Source organism: Mesoplodon mirus (genome assembly GCF_964341445.2).
Source record: "Mesoplodon mirus genome assembly, chromosome: 3".
Lineage (NCBI taxonomy): Eukaryota > Metazoa > Chordata > Mammalia > Artiodactyla > Ziphiidae > Mesoplodon > Mesoplodon mirus.
In genome coordinates, this window is record NC_138978.1 from 49859428 (window position 1) to 49877173 (window position 17746).

The 17746-nt window shown below is 45.8% G+C and overlaps 1 pseudogene across 1 annotated transcript; it reads right to left on the reverse strand.

The window, feature by feature from the left end:
• Nucleotides 1-1180: 1180 nt before the first annotated feature.
• On the reverse strand, nucleotides 1181-2217 carry LOC309799132 (G protein pathway suppressor 2-like; annotated as a pseudogene). The gene has a single exon. The product of its transcript is annotated as a G protein pathway suppressor 2-like (transcript).
• Between the last annotated feature and the right edge of the window lie 15529 nt (nucleotides 2218-17746).

The window sequence follows — 17746 nt, forward strand, 5'->3', positions numbered from 1 at the left end:
CCTTTTTCCTCTTTGGGCCGTGCCTTAATCTGCTAGGGCAGCCATAACAGAATGTCACAGACTGGATGGTTTAAAGCACAGAAATTTACTTGTCACAGTTTGGGAGGCTGGAAATCTAAGATCAAGGTATCATTCAAGGTATCAGTTGTTTTGTTTTCTCCTGAGGCCTCTGTCCTTGGCTTGCAGATGGCTGCCTTTTTTCTGTGTCCTCACGTGGTCTTTTCTCTGTCGCACGCCCTCCTGGTGTCTCTTCCACTTATAAGGACACCAGTCTAATCGGATTAGGGCCTCACCCTTATAGCCTTATTTAACCTTAATTACCTCCTTCAATGCTCTATCTCCCAAAAGAGTCATATTGAGGGTTAGGGCTTCAACATATGCATTTTGGGAGGAAACGATTCAGCCCATAATAGGCAATGATGGAAAGCATGAAGAAGCAGACACACAAACTCAGACACTTTAGGCAGAGAAATGCCTTCTTTCTCCCTCTTTCCCTGAGGAAAGATGACTCTAACTTTATCAAAGCACACGGATCTCCCCCAGGGCCAACTTTCCATCCTCCTGTGGTCTAGAGGGTAAGGCATGAGCTTCAAGCCAGATAGTCCAACTTTGCATTTACATGATATGCAATCAGGTCAACTGCTTCCCTTCTCTGAGTCCCTATTTCCTCACTTGATTGGGTTGTTAATTAAATGACTTAAGGCGTATGGAAGCTGTGAGCAAACTTCTGCCCCTCTGAGGACATTTTGGGAAGAAACTTAGGAGGATCTCTTCCAACTGCCATTTTTCAGACAGTGTGTAATTCGTTGTTACTTCTTAATAATTTGCTTCTTTTCCAGACAGCCCACAACTCCTTCTCTACCAATAGGCGTACCTTATAACTGTAAGCCTAACTCTAGACACCTCGGCTTCTAGAGGCAGGTGTAACAGGTGTGTGGAAGGAAGTGGGCATGCTGACCTGGTGCTGGGGTCCCGGGGATAAAGTAGGCAAGGTCCTCACCCCCAGGGAACCCCAGCATGGCTTTGGAAAATGGATGAGAAACCATGGTGATGTGGTGAGGACAGTGTGGTGAGGGAGGGAGTGCACATAGGAACCAGTTTGGGCATGGATGGTTTTTGAGACAGGAGGGCTAGAGTGTCTGGGGAGGCTTTCTACAGAAGGTGAGGTCCCCCTTTTTTTTCAAGTGACAGTAGACTTTATTGGCCTGGGACTTGGACACACTGGGGACCCTCCTCCATGGTGGGTGGTGAGGGTTGAAGATATAATCTGATGGTCACTTGCGGTAGACTCTTGGGTTCTGGCTGTGCTAGATAGTAGTGAGCCAAAGGCAGGGTTGGCTGGTAGCCGAAAAGCCCAACTTTTCGGGCTGTTGCATCCACACAAGGATCTGTGGGGAGGGGTAGGGAGTCCAGGGCTGGATGCGGAGCTTGGGGATGTGTGGGGCATGGGAGGGTGAATCAGAGAAGCAGTCTGCTGTTAGCATCTTCCATCTGCTTTTGCAAGGACAGGGCACCACCAGGCTGGGGGAACCCTGTCTGGGTGGGCTGAAAGTGGCCGTGCATGGCGCAGGGCTGTGACTGTGGCTGAGATAGGTACTGCACTGCCGGAAAGGTTTAACATCGTGCTCTGAGCTGCTGAGTAGGACTACAGATTAGCTGCTCGGGTCCATGGTGAGGTGGAGGCTGAACGGTCCCATAAGCACCACCTGGACTGCCTTGGAATTGTCCATGCTCTGGACTCCCTTTGGAAGCAGCGGCTGAGCCCATGTAGTGCTGGGTCATAAGCATCTGGGGTCCAAACATCAGTTTGGCTCTGTCAGCTGTCATGAGGATGCCTGGGTGATTGTGTCCTCCAGCTGTCCCCCACTTGCTGAGGGTGTGAGTTCCTGGGTGACAGTCAGGCTCTGCTGGTGCACAGCTGATGTCAGAGTGGTCAGGTCATTCTGCTCCTTTTGCCTTTGTTTTTCTTCTTCATGTAGAACGTTCTTGAGCTGAAGGAAAACAGTGCTTTTCTTCCTGTAGGGCCAAAAGCTTCTCTTGAAATGTCAAGATTTGTTCCTTGGTCTCTTCCCATGACATTCTCTCTTCCGTCTCCTTCTCCCTTCTCTCCTGTTCTTCCTTTATCTTCTGTTGCATCCTCTTGTCCACCTCTTCTTCCTCTTGCTGCTTGTGCCTCTGCACAAGGGGCACAATGGGCTGGTGCAATGCCCTGGCCATGACATTGGAAAGCTTGGGGGTGCTCCAGGAGCATGGGCAGGGTGCTGCCTGGGGTGTTTGGGCAGTGGGCACCCGGCTTGGTCACTGATCACCAGACTTAGGATGGGCCCACCTTGTTTTTGCTTCCTCTGCAGCCTCCCTGGGGTTTTCTTTTTTTCCCCCACTCCCCAGAGGTATGGGAAACTGATCAGAATGAGTGGAGGACAGGACATTCCAGCAGAGAGAATTACAGGAAGGTGAGAAACTTGCCCTTGAGTCGGAAGCAGAAGTGATGCTCTCAGATTTCCAGGAGGTTAGGGAAGATGTCTTGGGGTTAAATAAAGAGGAGTCACGGGGACTGGGTTGAAGGAGGTGAGTGTGATGAAATGCCCCTGATGTACATGGGAGTGAAATGCCTATGGGTGTGCATGTAAGCCAAGCACAACTTCTGGGGGCCCGAGTAGGATAACCTGGGGGTATGACAAGCTGGTGGGGGTCCACCTGGGATCAGTCTGGACATCCTTACCCAGTGGCTCCCGACCTGCTACGCTCATTGTTCCCCTGGGCTGTTCTGGAGGCCAAATCTGTTGTAGATGTTATTGACTGCCATGTTTGTTGTGTCAGAGCCAGGGCCTGATGGGGTAGACCTCCTCTCCTCATTACCTCACTTGAGCAAGCACCATCATTAATGTATGCTTTTCTTAAGAAATGTGTACTTATTTCTAGTTATATAAGCAATAGGTTCATCCTAGAAAATTGGGAACATACAGAAAAATATACAAAAAAGGGAGTTAAAAACAATGTCCTGATATCAAAGAAATCATATATCAGAGATTGCAGAGACACTTAACATTTTGGTGTAACTTCTTCCAATACATTTTTTTTTCTTTGTACGTGTACGTATGTGTACGTGCATAGAAACATAAATGTTCGTGTGTTTAAGTCACACAACCTGCTTTACGTCAAGCTGGCATGAAAAAAATGGGGTGGTATTAGTAGTTCATAACTGGTATTTTACTGGCTCCCCCAAACCGTCTTTTGCAAAGGTCTCCTGAATCATTTCTGGGAAGTTCTAAGGAATTTCTCATATGAACTCAGGAACTACTCCTCTATTTTCTTTACTTTCAGAATTGTGGTCCTTACAAAGATATTCACTCTGGAGGTCTCCAGGCCTCTGACTCTGCCTCGCATTTGCTGCCAGGGCCCACCTTCAAAGCCTTTTCTAATGGGCACTGTTATGAGTCTTATAGCTGTCATGTACTTTGGCCCCTCCTGGTGCCCTGGAGCCATCCTCCAGGTACAGAGCACAGCTAAGCTCTCCGGAGCCTGTAGGAAACCAAAGCTAAGTTGAGATCCCTATAGAGGTGGGAGTCTCTGACCCTTTTGGCTTATACTTTGGGGGTGCAAACAACCCTGCTTTAGGTCCTATGTAGCAATGTCTACCAGAGCTTTTTATTGAAAATGTTTGTGATAAATAGGCTTGAGAGATGGCCACCATCAACTCCTTCCCTCCCTCCAAGCACCTGCTGCTCCTCACATCAAAAAGTGAAATCTAGTCTCCAACCCTTTGAATCTGGTCTGGTCCTCGTAACTTAATACCAACAGGATGCATCCAAAAGCATGTTCTGGGATTTTTGGGACTAGGTGGTAACAAGGCTTGACACTACCTGAGTCTCTTGGAGTGCTCATTCTTCGGTTACTTCTTCCCAGAACCCACCACCATATGATGAGAAGCCATATAGAGGGTCCACATGTAGGTCCTCCAGTTGACAGCCCCATCTGGGGGCACAGTCTGCACTAACTGCCAGGCATGTGAGTGCACCATCTTGGATTTCCAAGGAGTCCAGCCTTCAGGTGACTCTAGCTAAACCCACCATTTGACCACAACCACATAGGAGACCCTGAGGGAGAACTGCCCAGTTAGCTCAAGGAACCATGAAGGAAAATGATAAATTGCTGTTTTAAGTCACTAAATTTCAGGGTAGTTTGCTACACAGTCACATAAGCTAAACAGCAGATTTTAGCTTCTCTCTTAGCTCAGATATATTCTGAGTTCCCCAGGAACTGCGTGACAGACACCCTGCCTTCCCCAGAACAGCCCCCGCCCAGCCTATGTATGAGGCTTTGTGTCTTGGTTAAACATGTCTGCCTAGCCCTTCCCTCCTGACGCTGACTACTCTCCCAGGACAATTCCACTGGACTCATCCCATCATTCCACCTGCCATTTCCAGACGTGCCTCGATCCCAGGGGTACAATATTGCTTAAGCTCTAGCTGGGAACTCTGTATACAAGATGAGGAGTTTACTGTATATACAATTGTATTTATTAAATTCTTTTTGCACTTAGTGTTGTATTGTGGTAACTTTCTAATGTCATTAAAAATTCTGCAGGATTAATATTCTGAATTTATATCGTTAGTCATTCACCAGTTTTTGGAAAATTGCGCCCACCTCTTTTTTGCTTACATTGTAAAAAAGGCTGAGATGAATATCTTGGTCCATAAATCTTTACTCAGGTTCTCATCTTAAGGAAATAATTGAGTACTCAGCAGAGGGTATGACTTTTTTAAAATGATGCATAATGTCAAACCATTTCTCAGAAAGAGTGTACCAAGTTACCGCCAGTCAATTTGATAGGCAGAAATGAGAGTAATAATGAGAATAAAAATCTTATTATTTTAATTTGTATTTCTCTGATTCTTGGTGGTGTCAACTGAAAGATTTTTTTTACTCTTTCACATTTCTGCTGTAATTTTTCTTCTTCTTTAGCTATTATTACTTATCTACTATGTGCCAAGAAATCAGCTTGACCCAAGCAAGTGAAGAATTCGGTCTATAACCCTGAGAGTGGACCATGTGGCTTGAGGAACAGAGTTGGTGCCATGAGGTAAGGAGAGCACCTGTCCTGAGCCCAGTTTGGACTTGTTCTTAGTCACCCTGGTGGATCCTCAGTACACTGGAGATGGTGCTATGTGGCTCTTTGGAAAGACAATGACTTTGGCATCAGATATATCTATCTTCAAATGTTGGCTCTGGCACTTACCAGTTATGTGACCTTGGACAAGTTATTTAAATCTCTTTAGCCTTAAATTCCTCAAGTGTAAAATGATAGAAAATGTGGTGTCCCTCTAAGTCTGTTGCTGGGATGCAAAGAATTAGTAAAAAGATAATAAACATAAGCATCTTACATTGGTATCCATTCAGTAATCATCAAAGCCTGTTCTACCTCATCACCTCTCAGTCTCTCTCTCTCCCTCCCTATGTTATTCCTCCCACCCAGCTTCATTCCCCTCATATCGTTTCTCAGCTCTTTTACAGTCACCGCCCCATAACTAGTCTCCCAGCTCAATGTCTTATCCCTCCAATCTGTTTGCCACACCACCTGTGACTGTCTTTCTAGAATTCAATCTAATCATGTTCCTACCTTACTTAAAATCCTTCAAGAGCTCCTTAATGTGATTGGGACACGGCTCTTCCTAGCATTCCAGCCTCATCTCTTAACCTCTCTGCCTCATCACAGCCCGTAGCCTGGACCCACAGGGCTGCCTAGAGTCCCTGACACAGCCCTGTCTTCCCAGACCCTGGCACCTGTGAACATGCTGTTTCCTTATTTGGACCCTTTCCTTCTTCTCCTGTCCAGGTGGTTATCTCCTACTCACCCCTTAGAAATTAGCTGAGGTGAGACTTTGCCTTCCCTGACCCTTCAAGCCGGTCAGGTGGTCCCTCCTCAGGCTTCCCCATCATGGCACAAAGACAAGGAAGCACACAGTCCCCTCCCCCACCTTCCTTGCGGGCAGGAATGGCATCTTCATTCCTACATTCCTATTCAGAGCCTAGAACAGGGTTTCTCAACATCTACAAACTGACTATGACTGGCTGCATAGCTTGTCTAACCTAGTGCAAAATGAAAATACAGAGCCCCTAGGTTCAAAATGTACCAAGAATTTCAACATGGCAATGGCAGAGTATTAAGCCGAGTGTGGGCCCTTCTGAGAGCTGGGCCCTATTGATGGCACATATTGCTTGCCCAAGAAGCCACACCTACTATTGACATTTGGGGTCAGACAGTTGCTGTGGGGAATTGTCCTGTGCACTGTAAATGTTTAGTAGCATCCTTGGCCTGTACCCATTAGATGCCAGTAGCACTCTTCCCCAGCTGGGGAGAGTTGGGGGAACAACCAATAATGTTTCCAGATATTGCCAAATGCCTCCTGGGGTGACAGAATCACCCCTGGTTAGGAAGCAATGGCCTAGAAGATTGTAGCCACTCAAGGCAGGTCCCTGTGCTCTGGAAGAGGTTAGGGCAAAAGTACTTTTGGGAACCCAACCAGCCTGAAGAAGGCTTCCTGGAGATGGGATGTCTCAGGGAGAGTCTCAAAGGATAAGTAGAATTTGGATAAAACCTGCTACCTGGTCAAGTAAGCTGACTTAGCAAGAATGTTGAGGGGTACTGGGGGGGGGCAGGAGCATCCAGTAAGGCAAGGAAGCCTTGCAAACCTCCAAATGAGTCACAGATCTGGTGGTTTCACATGAGTGGGCTGTGAGATTTATAATGAGAAAAGAACTTTGAATTTCTTCCCTTGGAGTTTTTTTGGGGAGCCAAGAGTAAGGGAAGCCTTGAGGATCTCAGAGAACTGTGGGCCGTAAAACCCTCAGTAGGCTTCCTTAAAAACAGGGGTCAGCCAACTGCCACCCTCATGGCTTGCAACTGAGAACCATTGCTGATAGGCCTAATGGCTTGCACATGTCCCTGCCTTGGCCAATGGAGCTGGTCCTGTGGCCTGTCTCCTCATCGCGCTCAGATTATCCCACCCTGTGGGCTCCTGGGAATGCTGTAAACAGGTCACCTCACTGGTGTTGCTGGGGAGAGGGTGGTGGGATGGAATGCTATGGCTTTGGGGGTGCAGAACCTAGGTGGTGAAGGCAGTTCTTATGTCTTGGGGTGAACAGTGGGAAATAATACATCAGGTCAGATGTTCAGGAATACAGTGAGTTTGGACCTGGTTGGATGAAAGGACTCATATCTTCTATTGGTTAAGACAATCTAGTTGAACCTTGATGCTGGTCAGTATCCTCTGGTTCCCATAAAAACTGCTGTGTGGGGAAGGTGTTCTCCCAAGACGGAGGAAAGTATAGGTCAGATGAGATTCTAGGACTTGCAGATCATGGAACCCTTCACTGAGTCAGGTCTTCTCTGAAGCATGTGTTCTTACACACATAGTTGTGCCTGACTTCCAATCCTCTACGTTTTAGGCGTGTGACTTGGGAAAGTTACTTAACTTCTCTGTGCAACAGTTTTCTCATCTGTAAAACGGGCATAAGAGTAATCCAGACTTCATAGGGTTAAACTGATCACAAGGATCAACCGAAATCTTGTGTGCGTGTGAAGGGACGAACCTCTCCCCATGGTGCTAGAACATAATGCCAACTAATAATATCCATTAAAAGTTTCTTGTGGTCACCTCTTTGGTCCAGGACCCTTTAAGTGAACCTAGCTCAGTCTTGTAATCAGAAACACTCACCTATCAGCAAGCGTTCTCAGTTGTAAGCAATGAAAATGCACTCTGGCACCCTCATGAGAGGGTGTTGGAGGCTCCAGAATCAGTAGACGCTAGAAGATCGGCCTTGGAAGATAGACAGCAATCAAGGAACTCTTTGATTGTCAAGGAGACAAATAGCAGAAGGCAAGCATTCGTCTTTTGGAAGACAGCCAGATTGCACCATCCATCAGTACCCTCACCACCGACGCTGGACAGCACAGCAACTGCGAGTGAACCCTAAGCCTCATTCATGCAGGCAACTTTGCTGGGTGCTGCAAGCAGGAGAGATCGAAGACTCCCCCAACAACTGCGGCTTTCAACGTGAGTGTGGGCTGCTTCTTCCCATGGGGTTTCCTGTCACATAAGAAGACCCTTTGCTGGGTGGTTAATAAGAATTAACACATGACCTCCTATGTCCTACCTCTTTGGCGGCCCAACCTACACTCAAAACATATGCTTCTAACACATACGCACACACGTCCTTCTTACTACTGAGAGTGTATTTAGCTTCTCCACAAAGGAACAAAAACAAAAGCCTTACCGGTTATTGCATCCAGACTGTGCTTCCAGTTCTTTCTGAAACTTATGGATTCAATTGTAAAGTCCACTGGTACTGTGTCCCACATACATAATAGTGGGGAAAATGGGGAGGAAAGAAGAGGAAACTTCAGTAAAATATATGAATACCTGACACTGCAAGGAAGGTAATACAGATAGAGGCTCTGGCCCTTGTTTCTGCATAACTGACGTTTGTGGCTTTTTTTTTTTTTTTTCTACTATTTCATTCCAATGGTTTTTGCCTTCAGCCAGCCCTTCCCTGGTCACCCTGGTGGGTGGCCCAAAGATTAAGTTTTGAGGGATATGAGCCCTTGGTTTCAGGCTGCAGAGTTTTCTACTAAACTTTGCTATTAGATATGGCAGAATCAGGGGGTCCCCAAGTTCCACTCTGACTACTCCTGTGTTCCTATCACTACAATCATATTTTTCCTTGACAATCAGGGGCAAACACCCTGGCCAGTGTGTTGACTGTCCTTCTTTTCAGTCTATATTCTCAGTGGCATAAGAACTCTGAAATGAACAGAGGGTCGTGCTAAATTCAGTTCAGAGTGACCATTGCCATGTCCCCTCATGGAAGCGTTCTTCCCTGAAGAATAACTTCCCCCAGATCACTGAGTCAGTAAGGCCCAAAGTTGTACGGGAAGCAAGCTTGTGAGCCATCATGAGGAGTGCAACCTTCTTCAGTTCCTGGGTCCTGGACACTTTATTCTGGCAGCAGCATTACCATAAGTTGTTCACTTGTTGAGAGTATTATCATTTTTACAGGATGGTGCCCCACCTTGTGAGGTGTTACTCTGCTGGCATGGTGACTGATTCTTCACCTGACCAGGACACCATTCTGTGAGTACAGCAGCTCCGGGTAAAGCGCACATCCTAAAATAAATGAATCCTCTGGGCATAAAACCATTGCCTCACACTACTATATCTAAAATAGATAACTAATAAGGACCTACCGTATAGCACAGGGAACTCCACTCAATGCTCTCTAATGACCTATATGGGAAAATAATCTAAAAAAGAGTGGATATATGTATGTGTATAACTGATTCACTGTGCTGTACAGCAGAAAGTAACACAACATTGTCAATCAACTATACTCCAATAAAAATTGAAAAAAACATTGCCTCCCTCCCTCCCTCTCCCTCCTCCCTTCCTCCCTCCCTACCCCGCACCATCCTTCCCTTCCTTGGCAAAGCAGACAAAGCGAGAGAGTGGCATGGACATATAGACACTACCAAATGTAAAACAGATAGCTAGTGGGAAGCAGCCGCATGGCACAGGGAGATCAGCTCGGTGCCTTGTGACCACCTAGAGGGGTGGGATAGGGAGGGTGGGAGGGAGGGAGACGCAAGAGGGAAGAGAGATGGGAACATATGTATACGTATAGCTGATTCACTTTGTTATAAAGCAGAAACTAGCACACCATTGTAAAGCAATTATACTCCAATAAAGATGTTAAAAAAAAAAAAAGGTACTGCTTCGAATTTTGCTTCCTGGGTAGATGTCCCTTCTCTACGGTCCCTGGGTGGAGCTATAAAAAACTGCAGTGCTTATGAGTCAGTGCACTCATCAGAGGTACCTTCCCATGGAGCTATAGGGACGGGCTGGTGGAGGAGATGAATTATGGCAGGAGTGTGCCTTCTGGGAGTGGAAGCATTTACTGGTGCCTTAAGAACCTACTGTGCCTGGTCCCACGTACACCACTTTCATCTGACGATGGAAAGCTGCTGGCCATGCACTTTATGGCTGGTGGATTACATAACACCCTGTTCACAGTACTCAGCTAGGTCTGAGTGCTTATTTCCTGTCCCATTTTCAGTCATTTAGTCTCCAACAGGGCCTAATAACAATACACACAATGATTTTTAAGACGAGTGTAATTATTTGCTGAGTTGTGCCTGGATTTGTCATTAGGCTTCAAGGCTTTTTACCCTGAGTCTTGTACGGAGGCTTTGCTACAAGTGTCGTAGAGCATTCGGACCTGGCACAGGCACACTAAGTACTGTTGGACCTGCTGAGTCATGACAGGTAAGCCTAAGGACTGATTACATTGCAGTCTGGACCAGGCAGAGAGGCTTCTCCTATTACGTATTCCACTCAGAGCTGGTAGTTTACCTCCCAGATGGGTGAAAGTGGTAACACAAATGGAGTGTATGTTGCCTCCAAAATTCAGAGGCCCACGAATTATTGTGCTTCTTTTTAAGTGGTAGGAAGTGCAAGGTACAAAAACTTAACATTCATTTTTGGGAGACTATCATGACATGCCTTCAACCACTGGTATTCATGGAACTCACAGAAGTAAAGTATCCCATTTTTGTGGGATTTCTCTCTCATCCCCTGGCTTGCTGTACTTTACCAAAACTTCTACAGTGCTTGCTATTTCCTATTTTCTGGTCCTAATAAAATAATGCTAGTAATGTAGTGGAAAAAGAAAAGGGTGAATTCCACTGTGTAGAAATTACATATAAAAAGAATGTAGTGGACTAACATTTTGCCACCTGGAAGGAAAGATGGTGAAGGTCTTTGTGGCTTAAATTGTGGCACAGACGAGGGGTTTTGATATTGTCTTGAGACAGACCAAGTATACTGCTCTCTCTGCCAGGTGAAAGCAAACTTCTTGCATTTCCTGATACTCATTATAGAAAAAAGTTGGTCACTGCGTACCAAGTGTTCGATGCTAATGATTCATTCCAGTACGGAGCAAGTTTAGAACAACAGGTATTTTTGGAGATATCACCTAATTCTTTTTATTCAAAATCAGCATTGCACTTCAACAGTCAATCACTGATGATGCCATAAGCCTCTGGCATCACCCACTCTGTGTACCCTGGGCCCAACAGACAACCTTTTTCTTCCCCTTTTGAGTTTAAAGCCCACTCAGAGATGGATACAGCAATCACAGTTTATTATTGATAAAGGTGATTAGGGAATGTGGCTTTCGATCTGAGGCCAAGTGGGTTTGCTTACATTTCACTTCTGAATTTTGATTCCCAGTCATTGGCACGGTAGGACCACCATGGGCCTTATCCTTGGGCCACAACTTGCCACAGTAAACATAAGGCACAGAGAAGCAAAAACTATGCATTCCTTTAGGCAAACTGGTTTAGAAAATGAGAAGGAGGATGGAGCCTCGTTGAGCATGTTGAATTCCTTTTCCTAGACTTACCAATTACATATTGTAGAAGGTGGTGACTTTTTCTCCTCCCCTGGAGAAAAATCAAGTGAGGAATGGAAGAAGAGGCCAGCAGTGCTGCTCTAGTTGAAAGGCCTCCACACAAAGACCTGAGTCTGGGGAGATGGACGTTGTGCCCCCATCCCTTCCTCTCACTGTGACTCTGCACGGCTGGCTCCGGTGGTGCCTTCTGTGAATCAGCCTAAGTATCCCTTCCGCTCTGCATCGCTTGCCAGCAAGCCTCACAGGTGGCCTAGGTTACTGGCATGTGCTTTGGCTTCCAGGGCATGTACTGATGGAGGGTCTCCCATCTTCAGGTGTGGGGATAAAAAGCAGGGCCTCGTGGCCACCAATACTAGGTACTGTGGGAGATTCCTCCCAAATACGACTGGGGATCGGATATTGAACAACCGAAAAACTAAATAATTGGCACTCTACCCCCAGATGTGCCCACGTCTGTACACTCCAGATGAGAGTAACAAAAGCAACTTCTGGGTAGTAGATTCCAACCCACTGTCCTCACCATTTCTACTCCTTTAGCTCCTGGCCTGCTCATCACCAGCCTCATTGCCTGGCTCTGTGCTCTAGACTAGGTTTCAGAACTCTCCTTCAGGACATATGTTGTGACAGTCATCTCCCTGTAACTGCAGAAAAATGGTTATTCTCCTTGCGCTCCTGACTCCGCCTGGGGCTCTGTGGGTCTCATCAGGACTCTTTTAGTTCAGAATATCCAATGCTGACTGAGCGTTTGCTCTGTGTTCTCATAGTTGCCAGTGCTGAGGACACAGGGTGGATGAAAAGCAGTCTCTACCCTTTCTGTACTTCCGCTCCTGAGGGGAGAATAACTGTCATTATTCTCTATTTGGATATCTTAATGTTATGATAGAGCAGCTCAGACTAGGGGTAAAGGAAGACTTCATGGAAGGGAACGGTTTCATGATTTTGGCTAGGGTGCTTGTGTTCCTAGGGCTGCCCTAATAAAGTACCACAAGCTGGGGGGCTTAAAGCAACAGAAGTTTATTCTTTCATAGTTCTGGAAGCTAGAAGTCTGAAGTCCAGCTTTTAGCTGGGTTGGTTCCTCCAGAGTTTCCGAGGGTGAATCTGCTCCGTGCCTCTCTCTAGCTTCTGGTGGCTCCCAGAGATCCTTGATGTTCCTTGGCCTGTAGCTGCATCACACCAATCTCTGCCTCCGTCTTCATGTGACTTTCTCCCCATGTCTGTATCTCTTCTCTTCTTCTTATAAGGACACCAGTCATATTAGATCAGGGCCCATCCCAATCTAGTATGACTTCATCTGAACTTGGTCACATCTACAAAGACCCTATTTCCAAATAAGGTCATAATCTCAGATACAGGGGTTTAGGACCTTTGTGTGGGACACAGTTCAACCCATAATACTGCTAAATTCTTCAGAGATCTCTTTCAATTACATTTCCTTAAACCTAATGCAATCTTTTTTTGCTTTGAAATGAAGAGTACGTTTTAGAAGCAGTTTCTCTTCTAAAGTTTTCTATTCTAATTATTATCATTCTGCACAGTTTTTAAAATTTAAGATTCTACAGGCTGCAGGTCTATTAGAAAAATGTTCTCCAGTTATGGATGTGGCCTGCTTCAAAGAAGTCAAAGGAACTCTTTGAACTCTCACCCAGGAAGAAATAAAACATTCCTGAACTGAAATACGAAGAGTCCAGGTAGGGTAGGAATTATCAAATGAAAAGGCTTATTTTTCAGGAGGAAAAAAAAAAAAAAAAAACCAAATGGCCAAGCCTCCATAAAGGAAAGAGAGATCTTACAAATATATTTATTTCAGTTCAACATTTATGCCTTCAAGGGTCTTATTATTAAATAGAAATAATAAACTTTCAATTTCATACAATTAATGGCAGTTCACTAAGTGATTTCATGTAGTAACTCAGTTGTGCCTTAAACTATCGTGAGAGACACTGTTTTACATACAAGGAAATTGAGGCAAACCAGAGAGATGAATTGACTTGTCCAGGATCAGACAACTAGTCAGCTGACCATAGAGTTGAGAGGCCTGCCTCTCTGGACAAAAGTTCCAAATAATTCTGCAGGGCGTGCTAGTGGAGGGTGTGGGTTTTTCTTTATTTTACTTTTTTTTTTTTTGGCGGTACACGGGCCTCTCACTGTTGTGGCCTCTCCCGTTGCGGAGCACAGGCTCCGGACGCGCAGGCTCAGCGGCCATGGCTCACGGGCCCAGCCGCTCTGCGGCATGGGGGATCTTCCCGGACCGGGGCACGAACCCGTATCCCCTGCATCGGCAGGCGGACTCTCAACCACTGCGCCACCAGGGAGGCCCTATTTTACTTTTTAATTCTTCATTGAACTTGAATTTGATAGAGCAATTGCTAAATCAATCTCTCTGAGCCAGAACTTTTCTAAGTGCTAGGGATACATAGTTAGTGCCCCCAAGTAATTCACAGACATAGAAACCAATAGTTTCATTAGAACTGATATTTCCACCAATCGAAGTGTCGTGACGGACGGTGCCCTGGTGCGGAGGATCCCATGGAGGGGCAAATCCACCTGCTCGTGGGGGAGAGGATGGGTCCGCATAGGGTTCACAAGTTAGGGGACCCACGCTGAGCCCTGGGGGACAAGGAGAGTAAAACAGGCAGGGTGGGAGGTGGGAATAATGAACGTCTGCTTGTGGGGGAAATGCAAGGTGGGTGGTGTGGAGGACTGGCAAATGATGGGTCTGCACAGCTAAGCAGGGTCCCATCGTGAGGGTCTTGAATGAAAATCCACATGTCTTAGACTTCATTTAGAGGGCAATAGAAGGGAATGGACAGGAAATGGGGAGGAGAAGAGGTTATTTTTAACCAGTGGCTCTCAGCTGGAGACAATTTGCCCCCTTTCCTCCCCTTCCCCATCCTGGACCTTTGGGAGTATCTGGGGACAGTTTTGGTTATCATGATGGTGAGTAGGAAGTTGTTACTGGCATCTTGTGGGTAGAGGCCAGTTATGTTACTAAATATTCTACCATGTACAGGACACTCTCCCACAACAGAGTTATCCAGCTAAAAATAACAATAGTGCCAAGGTTGAGAAACCCTGTTTTTTCAAATAAGTTTATTTATTTATTTGTTTGTTTGTTTGTTTGTTTGTTTATGGCTGCGTTGGGTCTTCGTTGCTGTGCGCAGGCTTTCTCTAGTTGCAGTGAGTGGGGGCTATTCTTCGTTGTGGTGCATGGGCTTCTCATTGTGGTGGCTTCTCTTGTTGCGGAATACGGGCTCTAGGCGCACGGGCTTCAGTAGTTGTGGCACACAGGCTCAGTAGTTGTGGCACACGGGCTTAGTTGCTCCTCGGCATGTGGGACTTCCTGGACCAGGGCTCGAACCTGTGTCTCTTACATTGGCAGGAAGATTCTTAACCACTGCGCCACCAGGGAAGCCCCAAGAAACCTGTTTTAAACAAGGGAATGATATTTCTGATTTTTTTGTGTGTTAGAAAAACGACGGAAATTTCTATAAGAGCTTGGGAATTGCTATATGACCCAGCTACCTTATTTTGAATGTTCTTTCTTCTATAATAGACTGAATATGTGGTATTTTCACATTCTGTTTTATTCTTACTCTCCCAATTCCACAATTATCAGAAGGTACTCTCTGAGTTCATAATCCCCTAGAGTTGTGCAGTGCACAAACTGTACCTGAAGGAATAGAGTTTAAATTCTTTTGCAGGTTTTTTTTTTTAATTCAAGTGTAGTTGATTTACAATGTTGTGTTAATTTCTGCTGTACAGCCAAGTGATTCAGTTATACATATAGACATTCTTTTTCCATTATGGTTTATCTCAGGAGATTGAATGTAGTTCCCCGTGCTATGCAGTACAGGGACATTGTTGTTTATCCAGTCTATACATAATAGTTTGCATCTGCCAGCCCCAAACTCCCAGTCCACCCCTCTCCTCCCTCACCCCAGGAGCTACAAGTCTGTCCTCTCTGTCTGCGAGTCTGTTTTGTGGATAAATCCACTTGTGTCATATTTTTGAGTCCACATATAAGTGATATCATATGGTATTTGTCTTTCTCTGTCTGACTTACTTCACTTAGTATGACAATCTCTAGGCCCATCCATGTTCCTGCAAATGGCATTATTTCGTTCTTTTTTATGGCTGAGTCATATTCCATCGTGTATGTATATACACATACCACATTTTCTTTATCCACTCATCTGTCGATGGACATTTAGGTTGTTTCCATGTCTTGGCTATTGTGAATAGTGCTGCTGTGAACACAGGGGTGCATGTATCTTTTTGAATTAGAGTTTTTTTGGACATATGCCCAGGAGTGGGATTGCTGGATCATATGGCAACTCGAATAGAGTTTAAATTTGATGAATGAATGCACAAATGAACAAATGGTTGGGCAGTGCAAAGAAGGGAAAACTAATTGCATAGCAGGTGATGCTGAAGGAGAAACTTGTCGTTAAAAATCCCAGCAAGGTATCACACTGAATTTCCAGAGTGCATTGGAGTGGAAACAAACAGCTCTCTGCCAGGGCCCTCTTGGCTGACACTTCAGAGTCTCGGCTGGCGAGGAGCCCTCGGAATGGAAGCTGGGTTTAGACACTGGAAAATTACTAGGTTTTCTGGTCTCCTGGGTCCTCTTCAGCCTTATCTGTGCGGCTTTGTCAGGGTTTCCATCATAAGCCCTGGATGTGGGGCTAAGTGACCTGTAAAACCTGACTCCAGGCTAAAGCTGGCAGGAGCAGAGCCTGCTAAGATGCAATGAGTTTGACTTGTGGAGTCTTCGGTTGGCTTCTTTGCTTAATTGGGAGAACGCAACTAAGAAATACAGAGGTTTGGTCTGTCTCTAAGGACAGGCACAGAAAAGCTTCTGCTGCAGGGAAGGAAAACAGGCCCGTCGCCAATGCAGAGCTCTGGGAAAGAGTGGTTTGGAAAGTGTTACCCACCAGAAGTTGAGAAATACTACTGAGCAGGTGCCAAAGGCAGCTCTGTGACCTGGGCCAGCCCCTTGCCTGCCCGGGCCTTCATGTCCCTGTGGTTAAATTATGTGGTCCTTATGGCCAGCTTTTGTCCCTGAGTTGGGGTGTTCTAGGATGGTTGCAGCAAAATAAAATGCTTGTTTAAAGCCATGCATCACATGTAAGCCCTCTTCACTCAATGGTGACATTCATTTATTATTTCAGTCATTGCCTATTATTACTTCTTTGTTCAGAATGAGTAGTCTGGAAGTATAACTGAATCAGACCCTGCTCCAGCTACAGGCACTGTCCCTTGCCCAAAGATACACATGGGAAGATTCCTGACCTCATGGCGGTGGGAGGGAGGGGTGTCTTAGTTTCTTTATTTTTAAAGTCGGGAAAATAATACCTAATTTATGACATAGGGATGAAATTTAAAGTGCTATAACTTATAAAAAGACTGTAACACTGTCTGGCAAAAAAAAATGAGTTCCTTAAATAAAAGCTTTATATTACTAGAACTAGTACTACGACAATAAAAACACAATGTGACAAATGCTGTCCTTGGGGTATAGACAATGCTGTAAAAACTCAGAGGTGTGACTGCGTGTGTTTGAGAGTGGGTGGAAGTGGGAGAGGAGTCAGGGAAGGCTTCGTGGAGGAGGTGACATGACCTGAGAACTGAAAAACAGATTATAAATTTTCCAGACAGAGAAGAGAGGAGAGAACATTTGCCTTAGCAGGAACAGCATATGCACAAGTATTGAGTGTGCACGGTCGGTTTGGAGCATGAGGACACACGTTTGTATCCTGATCACAGGGCACAGGGCAGAAGGAGGAGTGTGATGGCTCTGTGGATCATCCTGTCTGAACTAATCCTTTCTTCCTTCTTCCCATCCTTGTTCCCTTTCTCATTTTCATTTTAGAACATTTTCATACATGCAGATTCTTTGGTGCACAGATAAATTTCCTGAGGGAAGGAACTGGCCCTGCATCACATGGTGAATTAGTCACAGTCCTGGTCTTTGGGCCCCAGCCCCGGCTCTGGGCTCACTGCTCTCCCCTGGAGGATGTGGTCTTTTCTGGGCTCCTCTTCCTCCGTCAGACCTGACTTCCCACCTCTGGATCTGCCAGTTCTCTGCTGGCCCCCTCTACCCCACTGCTCACCCTATTGGAGGGCTCACCCCCATAAAGTTCTCTTAAAAATCTTTTATGACTCCTTAGTACAGGCTTCCAGTCTACCCTGCACCATATGTGGGCTTGTTAATTCCTTCGAGGGTCCACGTATGGCACATCTTGGGGATGGAGGCTCAGATCTACAGGGCAACAAC